At 46.7% G+C, this 19,924-nt stretch overlaps 1 protein-coding gene across 4 annotated transcripts in view; it reads left to right on the top strand.

The window, feature by feature from the left end:
• FAM135B (family with sequence similarity 135 member B) overlaps positions 1–19,924 on the top strand; it is a 369,646-nt gene that overhangs the window by 43,210 nt on the left and 306,512 nt on the right. The window contains exon 1 of one of the 4 annotated variants that reach the window (XM_089335755.1): positions 11,302–12,159. The exons of the other annotated variants lie outside the window; for them this stretch is intronic. The gene's annotated coding sequence lies outside the window, so the exon portion shown is untranslated. Of the gene's footprint in view, positions 1–11,301; positions 12,160–19,924 lie in introns of those variants that run through there. 4 annotated transcript variants of the gene reach the window in all.

Raw genomic sequence — 19,924 nt, 5'->3', positions numbered from 1 at the left:
AAGTAGGGCCACCTGGAGTTGGCCAGCCCGCCGCATCTGCAGTGTGTCGTGTTGATTTGCTGAGCCTTGAGAAGTGCTCACCCTCTGAGGGGTAGCCACCCTCTGTGGCCATGTTGGAGCAGTTGGGAAACTCTGGCCCAGAGTCTGTGACTGGGAGATCTTGTAGTGGCTCATGGTGGCTTCCATGGTGTCGAGGTAGAACAACCCCCAAAACTGGTTAGAGGAGTTGCTCTAGAACCCCTAAAACTTGGTCCACTCTGCCGACGTGCAGGAAGTCAGTCACTGACATCAGGCTGTTGGAAGAAATGAGGCGTTTATGGCGAAGTGCAGAACAAGGAGCTGGGCCGCTATCACTTAATTCCCAGGCTCCCTCGGGGTTATGAGTGGAAAGTCTTACAGACTGAAGTTGGAGCTGAGAGGTGCGTGTTTAGCTCATGTCCAAGTTCCTGTTGGTCTGCAGTGCCCGTAGCCTCCTGGGATTGGCCAGCAGGATCACATCCTTTGGGGAATTTGGATGATGGCAAAGTGGACCCCAGTCAGTCTGGGGTCTACGTGTTGGTGTGCTTTTTGCTCAGAGTCTGGGGTTCCCAGAAGACGAACTGCTTGGGAAAAAAGCAAGATGTTGTCTGTTGGAGATACAGATGAACTTGTGAGTCTGGTGATTAGAACCTTGTGGGGCCAGCTGCACCACTCCTCTTCAGTGAGTTAATTTTAGCTTGGGCCCTGATGGTATCTAGCATCCACATTCAAGGCACTGTGTCAGGTCTCCATTTCAGCGCACCTGTCTGCTCCAACCTTCTCTGCTGGGGTCCTCACACTTGCTCAGTCATGGAGACGCCTGGGGCTCCTCGGCCCTCCTTACATCTCTAAGCCTGTCCCCAACTCTATACGTCACACCCACACTTGCCATGTGGAGCCCCCTGGCTCCCGTGCACCTCCCAGGTCTGGAATAGAGAATTGGTTGCAAACCCTCTCCTTTCCAGGGACTTTAGAACTATTCTTTCATAACTTCGTGCTTTTAATTCTGCAGTTAAAATGTTCTTTGGGTTCTCTTTGGTTCCCTTCTGTGTGTTCTTGGTTGTCCCAGTTTTATTCTCCCCAGAGCTTTCCAGGATGATTTTCTGGGACCTTCTTCATTCATCTGCTTCATCCCTCTGCATCAGAGATGAGAGACATCAGCTATGAGTCAAGGAAGGGGTGTGGTCCACGTCTGGGCCATCCAGTCTCCTCTTCATCTGCCTGAGCCCTGATGAGTGTGGAGCATCATGGTGAGTCCTTGACTCTCACTCCACAGCTGGCTTGTCGGGGAACCCAGTTTGGTGGACATACTCAGGCCTCGCTGTCTCATGACCTCGAGGACAGGGAAGGCCCTTTGGAGCCTCCTTCCTGGGCGAGATGCTCAGATTAAGTAGAAGTAGCCAACTCTGAGGATGCTAGCACCCTGTCCCAGCCTTGTAGACCCTTGGTGAACATACCCCACTCCCCTCAGGCTCTTTAGAAAAACACATGTTTGGGACAAACTGCAAATCAGAAGTTCAAAAGATACTAAGGATTAGGAAGATTACCTGGCTTTGCTGATCACAATTAACTCTTAGTTCTTTGGACGACTTGAATGTTAGTGAAGTAAGGATATTTCTGCTACATGTCCAGTGATGTGAGTGGATTTAAAATATAAATCTGTGGATTTGCACAGTTTGCACTGAATCCTGGCTTTCACGCAGGTCCCTGTAAGAGGGGGATGCCAGTGACGTGTGGCCGACTCATTGACTCATTCTTTGAACACACATTAAATGAGCACTTCCCGTGCGCCAGTGTAGTGTGGAATCCTCAGAGACTCTTCTAAGTAGATCATTTGGTCCCTAATCTTATAGAAATAGAAGTCGGGGCTTGGAGGAGTCAAACGTAGTGGCCAAGGGCTTGTGGGTGTGTTGCTGGCATATGGAAGCATGCATCCGATTTCAGGACCTGCTCATGTGACCACCCTTCCTGCCCTTGCCAACAAACCCAGCGTGATTCAGCTCCCACTATAGCGACCTGCACTGTAAGCTGTGGATTAAGGCATATATGCCAACACACAGGGGGCAAATCCTTCGTGGCTTCCTGTCTCTTTTCCCTTCATTCGTTCACTCATCCGTCTCTATTCATCCATCTACCCAACATCTACCCTGTCATTACCAAAGAAGATCACGCCAGGGAGAAAAGAGAATCAGAATTTAGAAGTAGTTGGGCTATTAGACTTAGATATTTCTCTTTTCCTCATTTATCTCAACTGGAAAATTTGGATTATTATGGTAATAATAAAACCTGTATCTCAGGTTTGTTGGTAAGAATTAAATGAGGTGGCCTCTGTAAAGCTGTCAGAACAGAGGCTGTCAGTTTATTGTGATATCATTGTTATTTATTATCATTCAAACTATATTATGTTTCATTTTATAGAGTGTCCAGAACCTTAACAGATGTTGTCAGGCGAAGTACTTGAAATGTATGGAATATGAAACTGGATTTCAGTGACTTTGGGATCTGTGATGATGAAGCAGAGATGGAGACGGCCCTGCAGTTAATATTCCTGCCCGTGGTAACTAAGAATTTGCTGAGCAAATAGGCAGAGCAACGTAACTACTTGAGGGCATATTTAACCTCCAAAGCACTTTGAAAGGACCCGTGTACCAACAACACTATGTTTGTTGAGTTTGAAGCTATTTTCTTTCTGCATTAAAATAGATCCCCAAGGACTTCTTCTTTGTGAAGGTCACAGAATGACTTCCAGTTCCCACATTTATACTCTGAATGACTCCAACAAATCTTTCAATGAATCTGAGCTTCGGTTCTCTCTTTTACAATTCAGTACTCATCTGTTAGGATTTCAGCGATACCATTAATGTACTCAGTATATTTATTGAATGCCTGCTACATTCTAAGCTCTGGATTCAGGACTAATGAATAAAAATCAGAAACAGTGGATTTCTTGGTCTCATGGAGTCTACAGTCTTTTGGGGCCAATAGTTGGACAAGTAGCACAGTACCTGGTGTAGATGCACAGTAATTAGTTGTTCCTGCCCCTTCTGTAAGTGTAGGGGTGCCCGCTGTCCGTGGAGCCACTATAACATCAAAATGAGACTTCCTCAGGTGAACTCAAACTAATTCTATGCTACAGAATTCCATACACACCCCATTTTTTTTAAATTAAGTTTTATGCTCAAAATCAGACCTTGGCCAGTGTCCTGGTTCTGCACTTCTTTGCTCTGTAATGTCAAGACACTCTCACATTTGTCTTCAGTGTTTTCCTGTTTAGTAGGTGTCTCAGATACCCAAACTCCCACACGCCTTCTGGGAAGGTGCCTTCTGGAAGTTGGGACTGACTGCCGATTTACAATCCCTGCCAGCAGCGTGAAGACCAGAAATCCCCCCAGAGCTGCTGTCCCCCGGAAGCACTTGGGCAGTCACGTGTCTACTTTCTGGATGAGGGTGAATGACCACTGTGGCTGTGTTCTAATAATGCACTTTACTTGAACCTGAGCCCATCTCTTGGCTTTGAAAGTTGGTCTTAGAAGAGAACCTTGTTTTAACTCATTGACTTAAACATGTATGCTGCTTGTTGAAAAGATACTTTCAAAGTTAATGTTTTCCATTTCTTTCTCTTTTTTTTTTTGCAATTGAGTATTGGGAAGTCTGCTTTTAATTGCCAATTATTATCATGTAATCTATATGATTTTTTTACTTAGAAACCTTTTATTTAAGATATACAAACTTCATGCATTTCATATATACAAATTTAGGAACACAGTGATTCTTCCCACCTTACCCTCCCTCCTGCACTCCCACCTTCTTGTTTTTCAAATAAATCTCAGATTTTATCTTTCGTTTACATAAAGTTCTAAAGTGATAATTTGGAGATATGTGATAGTACTTCAAAAAGTTTGTGGAAAACTGAAATTAAAAGCTAAGTTTATTTTATTGCAAACATTTTTTGAAATCCATGCGTAAGGTATCCAAACTTCATGCATTTCATATATACAAATTTAGGGACATAGTGTTTCTTCCCACCCTACCCTCTCTCCCACCTGTACTCTAACCCTTCTTCCCCCTCCCTCTCCTAAATGGAGCTTTTGTGCAACTGCCTTCTTTTTCACCTGCCTTCCGTTGCTTTTCTGCTCCCTATCCGGGCTCACTCAGAATCTGCCCCAGTCCTGGAGTCAGCTAAGCCATAGCTTGACAATGTGCTGTGCTTTTGTAAAGTCACGTACCCACTCTGGAAACTGGATTCTTCTTCAGCTAAGTGAAGAGAGTGTAAACTGGCAAGAGTGTAGCTAAGATCCTCACTTGTGTGCATCGCCTAATTTAATTTGCACTTCACCCGATGTAGTCCATACTATGATTATCTGCACTATGTTGAGCTCTGGGCAAACCCCAATGCCATGCCGTGAGGATACTCAAGCAGTCCTGTGGAGGTGTGTGGGGAGATATGAAGGCCCCTGCCAGTGCTGGCACCAGCTTAACATGCACATGAGTGAACCACGTGGGGCATGCATTCTCGATGATCAAGGTCACACCATGGGATGAGCCAGGTTCACGTGCTGCTGTGAGCCCCTTTAATAGAGTAGTGGACTGCGGTGGTACAGAGAGGGGCTTCTGAAGTCAGACTGCCTGGGTTGGAGCCAAGCACTCAGAATACTAGTTTTGTGGTATTTGTCCAGTTAATTAAACTTTATGAGCCTCAGCTTCAATATTTATGCAGCGGAGGCCATAATAGTACTTACTTCATCATTAGCATAGGGTCCAGCATATGGGTCAGCAAATGTCTGTCTTTTTTTTTTTTTTTTTTTTTTTTGACAAGCAGAGTTAGACAGTGAGAGAGAGAGACAGCGATCGGAAGCCAGGAGCCAGGTGCTTCCTCCTGGTCTTCCATATGGGTGCAGGGCCCAAGGAGTTGGGCCATCCTCCACTGCTTTCCTGGGCCACAGCAGAGAGCTGGACTGGAAGAGGAGAAACCGGGACAGAACCGGCACCCCAACCGGAACAAGAACCCAGAGTGCCGGCGCCGCAGGCGGAGGATTAGCCTACTGAGCCGCGGTGCCGGTCAATGTCATTATTTTTTTAAAAGATTATTTATTTTACTTGAAAGTCAGAGTTACCCAGAGAAGGAGAGGCAGAGAGAGAGAGAGAGAGAGGTCTTCCATCCGCTGGTTCACTCCCCAATTGGCTGCAACAGCCGGAGCTGTGCCAATCTGAAACCAGAAGCTGGGAGGTTCTTCCTGGTCTCCCATGCCGGTACAGGGGCCCAAAGACTTGGACCATCTTCCACTGCCCTCCCAGGCCATAGCAGAGAGCTGGATAGGAAGTGGAGCAGCTGGGATTTGAACTGGTGCCCATATGGGATGCTGGCACTGCAGGAAGCGAAATTACCTGCTACGCTATAGCATAGGTCCCTGTCTGCCATTATTATATTGGCTTCCATTGTACTCAGCATGGTTTAAAACCTAAAAATGGCCTTATGTACTCAGCACGGTTTAAAACCTAATAGTGGTGGGCCGGCGCCACGGCTCACTAGGCTAATCCTCCACCTTGCGGTGCCGGCACACCAGGTTTTAGTCCCATTCAGGGTGCCGGATTCTGTCCCGGTTGCCCCTCTTCCAGGCCAGCTCTCTGCTGTGGCCCGGGAGTGCAGTGGAGGATGGCCCAAGTGCTTGGGCCCTGCACCCCACGGGAGACCAGGAGAAGCACCTGGCTCTTGCCATCAGATCAGTGCGGTGTGCCGGCCGTGGCGGCCATTGGAGGGTGAACCAATGGCAAAGGAAGACCTTTCTCTCTGTCTCTCTCTCTCACTGTCCACTCTGCCTGTCAAAAAAAAAAAAAACAAAACAAAAAACAAAAAAAAACCCACTAGTGGCCTTAGCCGTGAATGATGGGCTTCTGACACTTCCCAGGTTTCCACTCTGCCTTATGCTCTCTGTGTCTATTCCTTGGAGATCAGTTTCCTACAAAGATGGGTGTGTGGAGAGGGGTTGTCTCGTAAAGTATAGGGAACCATCTTTAACATCCTGGTTTCCTCTCTCTCTCCCCCTCTCCCCTCCCTTCTCCACACTGGTCCTCTCTCTGTCTAACTCATTCGTCCAGGTGGACAGCAATTCTCTCCCAAGCACTTTCTGGTTCTTGGTTCCTTTCTGTAATACCTAGGGTTCTCCAGAGAAATAGAAATAAGGGATTGGCTCATGTGATCATGAAGTTATCTTTCATAATATAGTAAATTAATTTTATTATGTTATCATATGAAATAAGGGGTTGGCTCATGTGATCATGAAATTATCTTTCATAATATAGTAAATCAATTTTATTATGTTATCATATGAAATAAGGGGTTGGCACATGGAATCATGAAATTATCTTTCATAATATAGTGAATTAATTTTATTATGTTATATGAAATAAGGGATTGGCACATGGGATTATGAAATTATCTTTCATAATATAGTAAATTAATTTTATTATGTTATCATATGAAATAAGGGGTTGGCTTATGTGATTAGAGTCTGACAAGTCCCAAGATCTGTGCTTGACAGACTGGGACACAGGAGAGCTGATGCATAAGCTTGAGACCAAGGGGTGGAATCACAGGTGTCCTGGCTGCATGGTGTCAGAAAGGAGGCGTTCTCCTTTACTGTGGGGAGAGTCAGTCTTTCTGTTCTATTCAGGGCTTCACCGAGCGGTTGAGACCCAGCCACATTACAGTGGGCAGTCTGCTGCACTCAGCTAGTCCACGTGCTGACCTCATCCAAAAACAGCCCACAGCAACACTGAGAACAGTGTTCAGGCAAATATCTGGGCACCCGGAGACCCAGTCAGGTTGACTCAGAGAGGAACTCACGCCTTCCCGAAGCCATCCTGACACCCACCCCTACTACTTTTTTTTTTTTTTTAACACGCAGAGTTAGACAGTGAGAGAGAGAGAGAGAGACAGAGAGAAAGGTCTTCCTTCTGTTGGTTCACTCCCTAAATGGCCACCATGGCTGGCGCACTGCGCTGATCCGAAGGCAGGAGCCAGGTGCTTCTCCTGGTCTCCCATGGGGTGCAGAGCCCAAGTACTTGGGCCATCCTCCACTGTACTCCCGGGCCACAACAGAGAGCTGGCCTGGAAGAGGGGCACCCGGGACAGAATCTGGTGCCCTGTTCGGGACTAGAACCCGGTGTGCCGGCACCGCATGGTGGAGGATTAGCCTAGTGAGCCGCGGTGCCGGCCAGCATATTTCTTTGTTGTTCTTATTGTCTGCTTTCCCAGCAGGAGAGTTTATGTGTCATGTGTGAACCTGTTAGATTTTCAGTGCCTTCTACCACACTGCACATTTAGGAGATGTTTGCCAAATCTCTTAATTAAATGAGTGACATTCTCAAAAATAAAGACATCTTGGGATGATGGATGAGCAGTTTTATTTGTGTGAGTGCTACCTTCAGGTTTGATGTAGGACTTTGGAACATCATGTAATAGCTTTTATTGTTCGCCTTTTATTTTCTGATTTGTCCTTTGCAGTAAAATACCAAGATATATAAGTGCATCTCATGTAATACTAAATTGAATGAAATGGGCTCATTTTTTTTTTCTGCTTCCATTTTTGGACTCAGAAGAAAGAGAAGTGGGATATTTGAATCGGATAGACTAGATTTCAATTTCTGTCTAGTTACTATTTCTGGAACATTGGTTCCTTCTTCCTTGTTCTATTTCGGGAAGTTGACAAGAACTACTTTGTCCAGATGTGGTGAGAAGAGAGGCTCTCACCACCTGGCCTAGGTCGTGAGCTCCACAAGCCCACAGTTCTGCCTGGACCTGGACCTGCGAGACCATTGCTGTCCATGTAGTGCGAGCCCGCAGGTGAGACCTGACACGTCAGCAGGCAAAGCTGCAGCGGGGCTGTACTCAACTAACTTGATTAAGGGTAAACCATCCTCACACACAGGGATGAGCTGACTCGGGCACGTTCTCCCTGACAGGCAGTCCCTCCTGACTTGTCCGTGGCATTGCATTAAAATCGATCCATGTCCCAGACTCCATTGCTGTTCTTGTCTGATCCAATTATAGCTCCAGCTGCAGCACAGCAGCTCACGCTCCTGGGAGAAGGAACTCCCGAGCACCGCTCCGCTCTGGGCTATGATAAGCTTTGCTTGGAATTCATTCCTTGGAGACTTGTGATGGAAGATCTATCACTTTTTACATTCTGCCCTCTGTGGAATGCCTGACATAATGGCTTGGCCACTCTCCAGAATTTTTTTTTTTTATTTTATTTTCACTCTCTCTCATTTGTTTTGTTTTGTGTTTGGTAGTGGAGGTCAGGTTGCAATAATATAGTGGAAAGAAATATCAACTCCAGATGTGAAAGGTAGAACTTAAGGGCTTCAGGCTATACCTGGTCACTTAGTTTTTTTAAAGGATAATAAACAGCTTTGAATGTGCCTGGAATGTAAGAAGTCTCAGTAAATAGGCATTGAGCAAATGAAATATTAGACACTGTGCACACACAGGCAGACATTGTACCTACAAAGACATGTTCAATTGAAACTTTCTTGTAATTCCCATATTCTTTTTCACATAGAATTTGATTATTTCTTTTTTAATAAAACTTTGTTATTTTTAAAATTTTTAAAGATTTATTTATTTGAAAAACAGAGTTACAGAAAGAGAGAGAGAGACAAGGAGAGAGAGGAAAATATTCCGTCTGCTGGTTCACTCCCTAGATTGCTGCCAAGACCGGAGCTGAGCTGGTCCAAAGCCAGGAATCAGGAACTTCTTCTGGGTCTTCTATGCAGGTGCAGGTACCCAAGCATTTGGGTCAACTCTTCCTGCTTTCCCAGGTCCATTAGTAGGAAGCTGGATCAGAGGTAGAGCAGGTAGCTGTCTAACCAGTGCCCGTTTGGGATGCTGGCACCTCAGACTGTAGCTTTACCTGCTATGCCATGATGCTTGTCCCAAATTAGATTATTCCTAAACAGAAGATGCTCCCTAGTCTAGTCTTACGTGCATGTACAGTGGACAAGTCACATCGTGTTTGAAGACCACAACTTCCTCATATGAGAAATGGGAGGGAGAGATAACTCAATGATCCTTAACGCTCGTTGCCTGGTGTGTAAAGACTGTAATCTGTGACATGTTTAACTGGTTGACCCAGAGCCACACCTCCATTTCTGTGTGTATATGTGCATGTAGGTCTCTGTCGATGTGTGAAATTTCCCAACCAGCATTCTCCTTTTATTCTCTTTATACTTTCCCCAACTTCTGTCATCTCCCCTTTGTTTAAGGCAGGAAAATGAAGAACAATCCTTGCTGTCAGGGATAATAATATTTAATGATATATAATATCTCATGGATAATAATAATAAGCAAATAGTGTCTCCTGGTGTGTGCCGGAGCTGTGCCAATCCGAAGCCAGGAGCCAGGAGCTTCTTCTGGGTCTTCCACGTGGGTGCAGAGGCCCAAGGACTTGGGCCATCCTCTACTGCTTTCCCAGGCCATAGCAGAGAGCTGGATCAGAAGTGGAGCAGCTGAGTATTGAACCGGCACCCATATGGGATGCTGGCGCTTCATGCCAGGGCATTAACCTGCTGTGCCACAGTGCCAATCCCTCACTGTTCCTCTTTCCTGAAGGTCTGTGTTCCATACTCCAGCCTGGATTTCCTTACATTGTGGCGGGACGTTCTAGTAGAAGGCTCTGGAACTCACACTGTGTCTCTTTTGCCAAAAATTGGTGGCTCACAGCAGGGACAGCCAGCTCAGGTGAAGAGGGGTGGAAGTTGGCTGTTTCCCATAGGCAGTTTCGAGCTATCACAGTATGTCACAGCCTTGGAGGTTTGCACAACTGTCAGCTGAGCTTGCCACTGTGACGACATTTTCCAGCTGTGTCTCTGTCAGGGAGCACCTCCACTTTCGGCCACGTCCACTAGAGCACTGGACACGGTGTCCATGACGGAGGCTGACCTCAGCTCCATTCTGGCTCTGGAGTAGACACGTGTTCTCCTGCAGTGCAACAAGTGAGGGTGATTTTTTTAAAATTATTTTATTTTATTTTTGACAGGCAGAGTGGACAGTGAGAGAGAGAGAGAGAGAAAGATCATCCTTTTCCGTTGGTTCACCCTCCAGTGGCTGGCGCACCGCGCTGACCTGAAACCAGGAGCCAGGTGCTTCTCCTGGTCTCCCATGTGGGTGCAGGGCCCAAGCACTTGGGCCATCCTCCACTGCACTCCCGGGCCACAGCAGAGAGCTGGCCTGGAAGAGGGGCAACCGGGACAGAATCCGGCGCCCCGACCAGGACTAGAACCCGGTGTGCCGGCGCCGCAGGCGCAGGATTAGCCTAGTGAGCTGCGGCACCGGCCAAGTGAGGGTGATTTAAGATACGTAATGTGTGCAGTGCCTTCTCAGTGCTTCCCTGCATATTATGATAGACATTTAAGCTTCAGCTTCATTTTTGGGGACTGTGTGTGTTCATGTGTAAAAAACAGAGAGTGTGGTTTTCTTCAGAAAATACTCTGGGGTCTCTGTCACAATCTTCCCCTCACAATAGCACCAGGATTTTCATCTGGATTAATTTGCTGTATTCTTGGTTGAAAGTAGGCCCAGGCAATGCCTTGTGCTGTGTTGGCTTAAGATTGCCTGGATAAACCAACTTCCTGGTCTTCCAGGTTGGCCTGGTGACCTAAAGATGGCCAGGAAGGTGCCTTTCTCCTGGGGCTGTAAGCCTTGAGTGAGATGAGTGGGCACAGGAGAAAACAGTGAGAACCTGGCAGGCTTGTTGGGAGCAACCTAACAGTTCAAGATCAAGGCTGGTTTTACGTCCTGTCTTCCTAGTGATCCTTGCACCTGCTCCAGTTCCCTGTGACTCCCGTTTGCATTCGTCAGCCAATGCCAGGTCAGTGTCCCAAGAACCAGTGTGCTCCAGGTGTCTGCTTCATGACTTGAGAAGCTCCTGGCGTGAGAGGAAGCACTTCTCCATCTACAGGAGCCAGGAAGAACTGGGCTCGAATCCCAGATCAGCCTTTGTTCCTTATATTGTGGTGCTGGGCAGTCAAACTGGGTACCAGCTCCTTGTCAGTGCCACGAGGACAAGCGTGTGCATCTGGCAGAAGAGTTGGGATTGAGCGAGTAGATGTGAAGCACCTGGGAGAGTGTCTGACATGCCATGAGAGCCCAGACCCCAGTGCAGAGTCCACACCTATGTGGATCAGCAGCATCCGATGCATAGTCTGTAAGGGCCCCTGGATGGCTGCAGTCCAGGGGAGCCCCGCATGCCTCCTCTCCCCGGGTGGCACAGCCCCTCCTGTTCTGTGGGCAGTGTGTGCTGCATTTCACTGGACACTGAGGAGAAGACTGGTGCTTGTGATCCAGCAAGGGCTCTGGAGATCACCTGGTGTCTAGGAATGGCATGGGGTTTGGGATCAGGCAGGGCTGGGCTTGTGTGCTGTGGTACTGGCTGTGATTAGCACCTCTGGGTGCTGCAGTTCCCCTCCGACCCACCATGCAGGGCGACTGTGCAATGCTGATTGATCATTTCTGTGAAGGTGCTTCATTACTGTCGCTCCCCCTCTTCGTGGAGGAACGACACAGGACCCTGCGCTGTTCTTTCGTCTGCTCGGCCCTCCCCGGGTTTGCTGCTGGTTCTTCCCGGGTTGGCTACTGTCCCTTCCACCTCCGTGGAAGGGCAGTTCCCCCTGCCACATTCCCCACTTCCGCAGGGGAGCGGCACACCGCCGGCCGGCTCTCTCGGGGGCTGCACAGGTGTTCCCCTTAGATGTTCCCCTTAGATGTTCCTGGTGCATGCCGTCTCTCTCCTCCTTTATAGTCCTCTTCCACCAATCCCAACTCTGCTACCCACACGCCGAGTACGCTGCTCTCCTCCAATCAGGAGCAAGTCCTACAGTTTATTGGCTGAACTGGAGGCAGCTGTGTAGAAGCTGTTTTCTTCTCTCCCAGCGCCATATTGTGGGAGAGCAGATGCATAGAATAAGTCTTAATTCCAGTAACAGTATAGTCCGAGTTGCTCCCCACAATTACCTAAGAGAATATCATCGCTGTTGGAGCCTCCACAAAGACTTTCAAGGATACGCGCACTGGAAACTTTGCCTTATGCAGTTCCCTGTGGATACATGAAGGCCTTCAAATGGGCAGGAGATAATCCAGTTTCCGTGAGTGTTAATTGAGATCTGTGTTTTCCAAAGGCTAATGGCTTGGTGAGAGATGTCCTGAGACAAGCTCACATCATGACCCACTTGCTTTTTCAGGTACCAGTTATGGAACGGAAGTCACGTCTGTCACTGCTATTTTGTTCACACAGGGACCTCTCCAGGCCCATCACAGGGTCTTGGTTGTCGCTCCCCGTCTTCGTGGAGGAACGACACAGGACCCTGTGCTGTTCTTTGGTCTGCTCGGCCCTCCCCGGGTTTGCTGCTGGTTCTTCCTGGGTTGGCTACCGTCCTTCCACCTCCGTGGAAGGGCGGCTCCCCCTGCCACTTTCCCCACTTCTGCGGGGGAGCGGCACACCGCCGGCCGGCTCTCTCGGGGGCTGCACAGGTGTTCCTTCAGATGTTCCTGGTGCATGTTGTCTCTCTCCTCCTTTATAGTCCTCTTCCACCAATCCCAACTCTGCTACCCACACGCCGAGTACGCAGCTCTCCTCCAATCAGGAGCAGGATCAGCTCCTGCAAATCATCACTCAAGTTGGCGAGAGGCAGCTGCGTAGAAGCTGTTTCCTCCTCTCCCAGCGCCATATTGTGGGAGAGCAGATGCATAGAATAAGTCTTAATTCCAGTAACAGTCTAGTCCGAGTTGCTCCCCACATTGGTGACACTCATGGGGCCAAAAAATCCTCCCACTGAAAGACAGAAGTGCTCAGGGAGGAGGATGTAGCCCCCAGGAAGACTGGTTCCATCACTGCCACATTATTAAACAACCACACCATGATTTGTCAGGGCCACTCTGTGCCAGATTCCAGCTGCGCTCAAGGAAAAGCAACAGTGAGCTTCAGACTCGGAAAGATTGCGTCTTTGTTGGGGTGGGAAGATGTAAGCACAGGGTCAAGAGCAGCCATAGTTCAATGTCAACTGTGCATGAGGTGAGGATGGCCATTGTTTAGGGCAACTAATGCTACTTTGATGGTTCCTAGGTGTCTAGGATAAAGTGTAAATTTCTAATGATTACCTTTCTCCTATATATTGTACTAACTTGTGTATGCATATGCACATTGCCGTATAATGTACTCACATACTCATATGCACATACAAATGTTCGCTTCTTTGTGTGTTGTTCTGCTTATTATTGATCTCATTCTTTTGTGAAAGTCCTTGTCCCTTTCTGCATTGGATCCTAGCCCAGATGGGACCTGGTGTATACCAGGTGCTCCAGTGATGTACAGGGACTGACCCTGGGGTCCGTTCCTGGAGGCACAGGGTAGTGAGTGGGTTTGGACCTGAGCTTTGGGGCTGTAGGGGAGGCTGTGCTCTAACACTCCCTACCAGATGCCCTTTGGCAAGCTTCTTGACGTCCCTGAGCCTCAGCTTTCTCATCTGTAGTCATGAAGGTAGTCAGGTTCTTAGAGCATCAATGCTGCATGTCAGGCACTTGGGCACCCCATGACAAAATGACAGACACTTAGCTGGCTGCTGCTGCTGTAACCTTTCTGACTCTTCCCATCCCTCTCTCCTCCTCTGACCTCTCCCCCATAGAGCTCACAGCACCATGCACCATGGATAATGAGCCTGGCAAAGTTCAATCTTTTTTTTTTTTTTTTTTGAGTTCCATACTCCCTGAGCTATACCTTTTTCTCTAAATGCGTTTGGCCCTTTCTATCCTCGACCCCAAGGCCCAGCCTTTGATCTTCTTGACCCTGTTCTCTTGGCCACCGCATGCAGTATCAAGCCTCCACATGTCTTCTCTCTACAGACCAACTCCCAGGTTCTCTGCAGCTGGGACCCTGACCTCCAGACCTGTGCCGGCAGCTGCCTGCTTGACATTTGCACCTGACAGATCCCAAACCATACCTTGGATTCCCCCACACCTCTTCCTTGCCCAGTTTCACTGCATCTTCCTTTGCATGCCAGTGAATGACAGCTTCAATGTCACAGTTGCTTAGGCCAAACACTTTGGAGTTATCTTTGTTCCTTTTCTGTCATCCAAACCAACAGCTAGTTCAGTGGTCTGGAGTTCACAGTGCCCCCATAGTCTTACTGCTTCTCACTTCCTCCTGCAACACCACCCTGGGAGAAGCTACCATCATCTTACCTGATCCATGTCCTTAAGCCCATCTTTGCTCCAAACAGTAGTTGAAGTGCCAATGATGTCATATGATGCCTCTGCCCAAATCCTTTCAGTGCCCCCATGTGAGTCATATTGCTATGCAGAGCCTTTTCAGTCATCCACAGGGTCCTGCATGGTTTGGCCTCTGCTCCTGTTCTCATCTCACAGTCTGTTGGGAAATGATTGATAGAATTATGGTGATAGCTATGGATTTTCCATGGAGAGGCAACCTCTTGACACCTGGGTCAATAAGTGAGGGTTTCAGGGGAGAAGATGAGGTCAGGGACCATGAAAGAAAGCTTGAAAAGATCCAGATGAAGTAGCCTCAGTTGTCAAGTATGGATGTAAGTTAATTATCTCATGTAAAGCGATGATAATCCATGGAGAATGTGGAACAGAATGCCCAGAACTTGTTTGGCTTGATTCTGTGTTCTTGGCACCTAGTACCATGTCTGAAACACAGCATGTGTTCAATAATTATATGTTGAATTAATCAATGATTATATTAGTTAATGATTATATGAAGTTTTTAGTCTTTTGGTTCCATGTGATTGTTCTTTTTTATTTATTTTTTTAACTTTTATTTAGTAAATACAAATTTCCAAAGTACAGTGTATGGATTACAATGGCTCCCCCCCACATAACTTCCTTCCCACTCGCACCCCTCCCATCTCCCGCTCCCTCTCCCATTCCATTCACATCAAGATTCATTTTCAATTATCTTTAAGATCGATTTGGTATTTATTAAGTAAAGATTTCAAAGTTTGCACCCACACAGAACATAAAGTGTAAAATACTATTTCAGTACTAGTTATACCATTAATTAACATTGGACAACACATTAAGGACAGAGATCCCACATGAGGAGTAAGTACACAGTGACTCCTGTTGTTGACTTAACAATTTGACACTCTTGTTTATGGTGTCAGTAATCTCCCTAGGCTCTAGTCATGAGTTGCCAAGGCTATGGAAGCCTTTTGAGTTCACCAACTTCGATCTTATTCAGACAAGGTCATAGTCAAAGTGGAAGTTCTCTCCTCCCTTCAGAGAAAGGTACCTCCTTCTTTGATGGCCCTGTTCTTTCTACTGGGATCTCACTCGCAGAGATCTTTCATTTAGGTTTGTTGCTTTTTTTTTTCCCCAGAGTGTCTTGGCTTTCCATGCCTGAAATACTCTCATGGGCTTTTCAGCCGGATCTGCATGCCTTAAGGGCTGATTCTGAGGCCAGAGTGCTATTTAAGACATCTGGCATTCTATGAGTCTGCTGTATCCTGCTTCCCATGTTGGATCATTCTCTCCCTTTTTTATTCTATCAGTTAGTATTAGCAGGAACTAGTCTTGTTTGTGTTATCCCTTTGACTCTTAGACCTATCAGTGTGATCAATTGTGAACTGAAATTGATCAGTTGGACTAGTGAGATGGCATTGGTACATGCAACCTTGATGGGATTGTATTGGAATCCCCTGGCACATTTCTAACTCCACCACTTGGGGCAAGTCCAATTGAGCATGTCCCAAATTGTACATCTCTCTCTCTTATTTCCACTCTGTGTCCAACAGGGATCGCTCTTCAGCTAAATCCAAACACTCAAGAATAATTGTGTGTTAACCATAGAGCTCAACCAATAGTATTAACTAGATCAAAAGAAAAATACTAAAAGGGATAAAGTATTAAATTGTACATCAACAGTCAAGACTAGAGCTGATCAAGTCACTGTGTCTCATAGTGTCCATTTCACTTCTCACCTGTTGATGTGATTGTTCTATATAAATAGTTTGTCCCTGGCTAACTTTAACTTTTACAAAACTGATGTGATTCTTTGAGACTTTACAGTCTCAAAGGATTCTTCACTTATTTCTCATTTTGAGTCCAAGGGATGTGCAAGATTTGTAGCTAATTTTCACTGATTATGAACCTATTTTCCAATATGTCATGGAGCATAGTTTGGAACCAGTCTCTATTGGTTGCATTTTTAAAGAATATTTCATATTTTCATATTTCTTATGTTGCATAACTTCTAGGTGTGTATTGGATATTGTGAATGTTGAGTCATGGATCCTCTAGATTCTGTAACATTCCTCCAATGAGTGTTGTTGTTTTTGTTGCTTTTTGTTGACTTATTTGTTGTAGTGCATAATTAACTTAGTTAAGCTCAAATTTCAAACCCTCTTTTGGGCAGCAATTCAAATCTCAGTCCAGTTCTTTCATCCTCAGTCCAGCTATTTGCAGTCTGCCCCACATCTTTATGATTTGAAGGTCAATGAGTGGATTGGGCAGAATTTCAATACAGAATGTGGGGCCCACCTCTCTAGTTCTTTCCTTTCTAGATTCCTCCCTTGCTGTAAAGAGGTTGAACTTGCTCACATCCTTTGGCTCTACTACAGAAGTGGTGCCATGCCCTATGCTACAATTCTGTGTGAACAGAAACTTAACACATTCCTTTTCCCTTTTCCAAATCTCAGTGTTCCTTAAGGACCTGTCTGCTTGTACTCACCCTGCCTTGATTTTTTGGTATTGTCTGATGTTTCTAAATATTGCCTGTGAGCAGGTTAGCCTATGGGACCTCTCTTGGTCATATCAGAAGTTTATTTTCTTTTTTTTTTTTTTTTTTTTTTTTTTTTTTTTTTTTGACAGGCAGAGTGGACAGTGAGAGAGAGAGACAGAGAGAGAAAGGTCTTCCTTTGCCGCTGGTTCACCCTCCAATGGCCGCCGCTGCAGCCGGCGCACCGCGCTGATCCTGGCAGGAGCCAGGAGCCAGGTGCTTTTCCTGGTCTCCCATGGGGTGCAGGGCCCAAGCACCTGGGCCATCCTCCACTGCACTCCCTGGCCATAGCAGAGAGCTGGCCTGGAAGAGGGGCAACCGGGACAGAATCCGGCGCCCCAACCGGGACTAGAACCCGGTGTGCCGGCGCCGCAAGGTGGAGGATTAGCCTATTGAGCCACGGCGCCGGCTAGAAGTTTATTTTCTGTGATGACCAAGACCACGAAGCACTTAGGAAGGATCATCCTGTCACCACCTGTGGGGGAAACAGTCCAGACTCAGGGATATATGATCATGAAAAAGGACACTTTTTATGGCATCATGGCTTAATAAGAATTACCAATTAACTATGGCAGTAATAGTGAAGAATGTGAATATTAATAGCTTTCATTAACCAAGAGCCTTTAACTGCCAAAGAAAATACATGTATACATCTCATAAGCTATTGATTGGTATCTCTTTGTATAGATAAGGAGACTGAAACTCAGAAAGATCAGTGAATAGCAATGTTAGTGTGCAACCTGGTGGTCAGTCCCCAGTGCTTGTGTTATTTTTAATATAGAAACCAGAGGGGGGGTCTGATGGTATGGGCACAAGGTTGGTGCAGTGTTAAAAAGGGAAGGGTAGGAGATTTCCCTCCACAGGAAGAAGGAAGGGGGCTGGTCAGTGAAGGTGATGATGACAGCAGAGATCGTAGGAGTGTGGGGAGGTAATTGACTTTGGTCAATTTGAACTATGAAACATGAGTGTGTCTGGAGATGGCAAGCCTTCTTTGCTTGACCAAACTGTCCTCAGATTCTTGAACCTTCTCCAAGGCCCGTCTATTCAGTTCCTTGTGAATCCAGTTTTAGCAAAGGACCCTGCTAAATCAGCTGCCACCCTCAATATCTGATGCCTTAATATCTGGTGGGTTTCTCATCCCCCTCCATCACTGATCATCCTGCTCTGTCTCCAGCAAGTCTGTTAGGTCAGTTGTAAGTGGAGGTGGCTGGAATTGAGGTTCTTGTCTTCCTGTAGGAAGAGAATTTCAGATGTAGTGGGAAGCAAGGTAACGAGGTTTAATGAGGCAGTGCAAGCATCAGAATGGATGTGCATCTCTCCAGGCGGATCTGAGAGAATGTTCAATCTATACAAGCTGCTGTAAGCGGAGTAGCAAAATTTACTGAAGAGGATACATCTGGCAGGCCAGGCAGGCATCTCCGCAAAGAACTGAGAGTCCGGTTGACTTCGACTGGGGTTATAAGGGAGTGGGGTGCAGTTCTGAAACGATTTGCTTATTAGTATTTCTGAAATTAATAAGCTGTGTGAGTTCTTGCCTTGAATTCAGAGAATTCTGAATACTGGCTCAAATAGACTAGACGGCATGGTAAGTTATTAAGCCTCTATTCAGTGAGAGAAATGCATGGGAGAGTGAGGGCTCTATCCAGGAGAGAAGAAGAAGTCTGGATCCATATTGAGCTGAGAGTAGGCCAAAAGCCACGTGCAGAAAGCGTTTGGTTAAGAGCAGTTACAAGCAGCTTATCCGGCAGAAGGGACAGCAGAAAGTGAGGCGGCCCAAACACGTGCTCCAAAGGTGTGGGACAACAGGGGCACCAAGATCCATAATCGCAAAAAAAGGGCAAGAAGGGCCCACCGTGTTCTAGGCCTTTTATTTACTCCCAAAGGGGGAGTGGTTATGTAGCCTGATTGGCAGGTGGGCATACAGGTGGGGTCAAATAGGGGCATGAGATCACACAGCGGGTGTGGTGAAGGTGAGGTCCTCCAGCTCACACACCTGACCAGTTTTGTCCTATCTGCCTGCCTACATCACTTCCTGTTGCTTCTCCTCCCCCACACCTCTGGTCAAAGGGTTTCCTGGATGTGACAAAGGTGAAATCCTCTGCAGCTTTTATTATCTGAGCTTATCAGACCAGATGGCCAGCTTGGCACTGGGCAGAGAGGATTCTCCCACAGGATTCTTAACGGCTGTTTTTCTTGGGGGGAAAGACTGGGACCACCTAAAAAGTTACTGGGGTATGGGCAGGACTTTGCCCTGTAAAATATTGGCTGCTCCCACCGCATGGGAGAGCTGTTATATCCCTTTCTGGAAGTGCTTTCTTTTCCTCAGGCCCCTTCACGCAGACAGGCTAATTGCTATCTTCCTACCTAACAAGTTTAGCCTGAATTTCCTTGATTTCCAGTGTTTCCTCTTGGTCATTTGTAGCCATCTTGTTCTTTGGCTGTCAGTCTCTACTTGCTCTTGTTGTATTCAGAACTGAGCCGAGTTCATGCAGAGATCTCTTTTCTCCCATTGCAGAAATGTCTCTTTCCCACTTTGGCCACTCCCCAGCTGTGGTTTTTTTAGGCCAGTGCTTCGGCATGCAATTTGAGCTTGACATGTAGACTGGGAGGATCAGCATCCAGCTGGTATTTGGAGGTCCTCAAATTCTGCTTCGTTTTATGTGTCTTTTATTCTATTTGATGATTGTTCCCACTGTTTTGCCGTGGAATCAGTGTTTCCAGAGCTCTTGGGGAGTTCACGAGAGCCTGGGCCCCAAGGGGTACCACGGCGCCTTTCTCTGAATGGCAGTTCTAGGAGCTCCTCCTTGCTTGAGAGCCCCTTGAGTAATAATCACGAAAAAGGTGTTATAATAAAACTTTGCATTTAAATTGCCTCTTATTCTTAGGATGTCAAAGTGCTTCACAAACATGAATTGCTAGAAACCTTTTAGGTTAATTAAAATGAGCAGGTTTCCCAGACAAAGAAGGTGACTGTTTTTGTACTTTCTGATGTTTTTACAAGTGAGCAAATTGAGGCACAAATAACTTCTTTGACTGTCACCCAGAGGTGGTCTGGGAACAGGTGCATTCAGAGTCGGCAGGCCAGCCCCCTTCCCAAATGCCCGGGCTGCTCAGAG

Source organism: Oryctolagus cuniculus, chromosome 6, assembly GCF_051225735.1.
Source record: "Oryctolagus cuniculus isolate XC-2025 breed Fujian yellow rabbit chromosome 6, ASM5122573v1, whole genome shotgun sequence".
Lineage (NCBI taxonomy): Eukaryota > Metazoa > Chordata > Mammalia > Lagomorpha > Leporidae > Oryctolagus > Oryctolagus cuniculus.
Note: the sequence above shows the minus strand (reverse complement) of the source record. Positions and strands in the feature narration are given on the sequence as shown.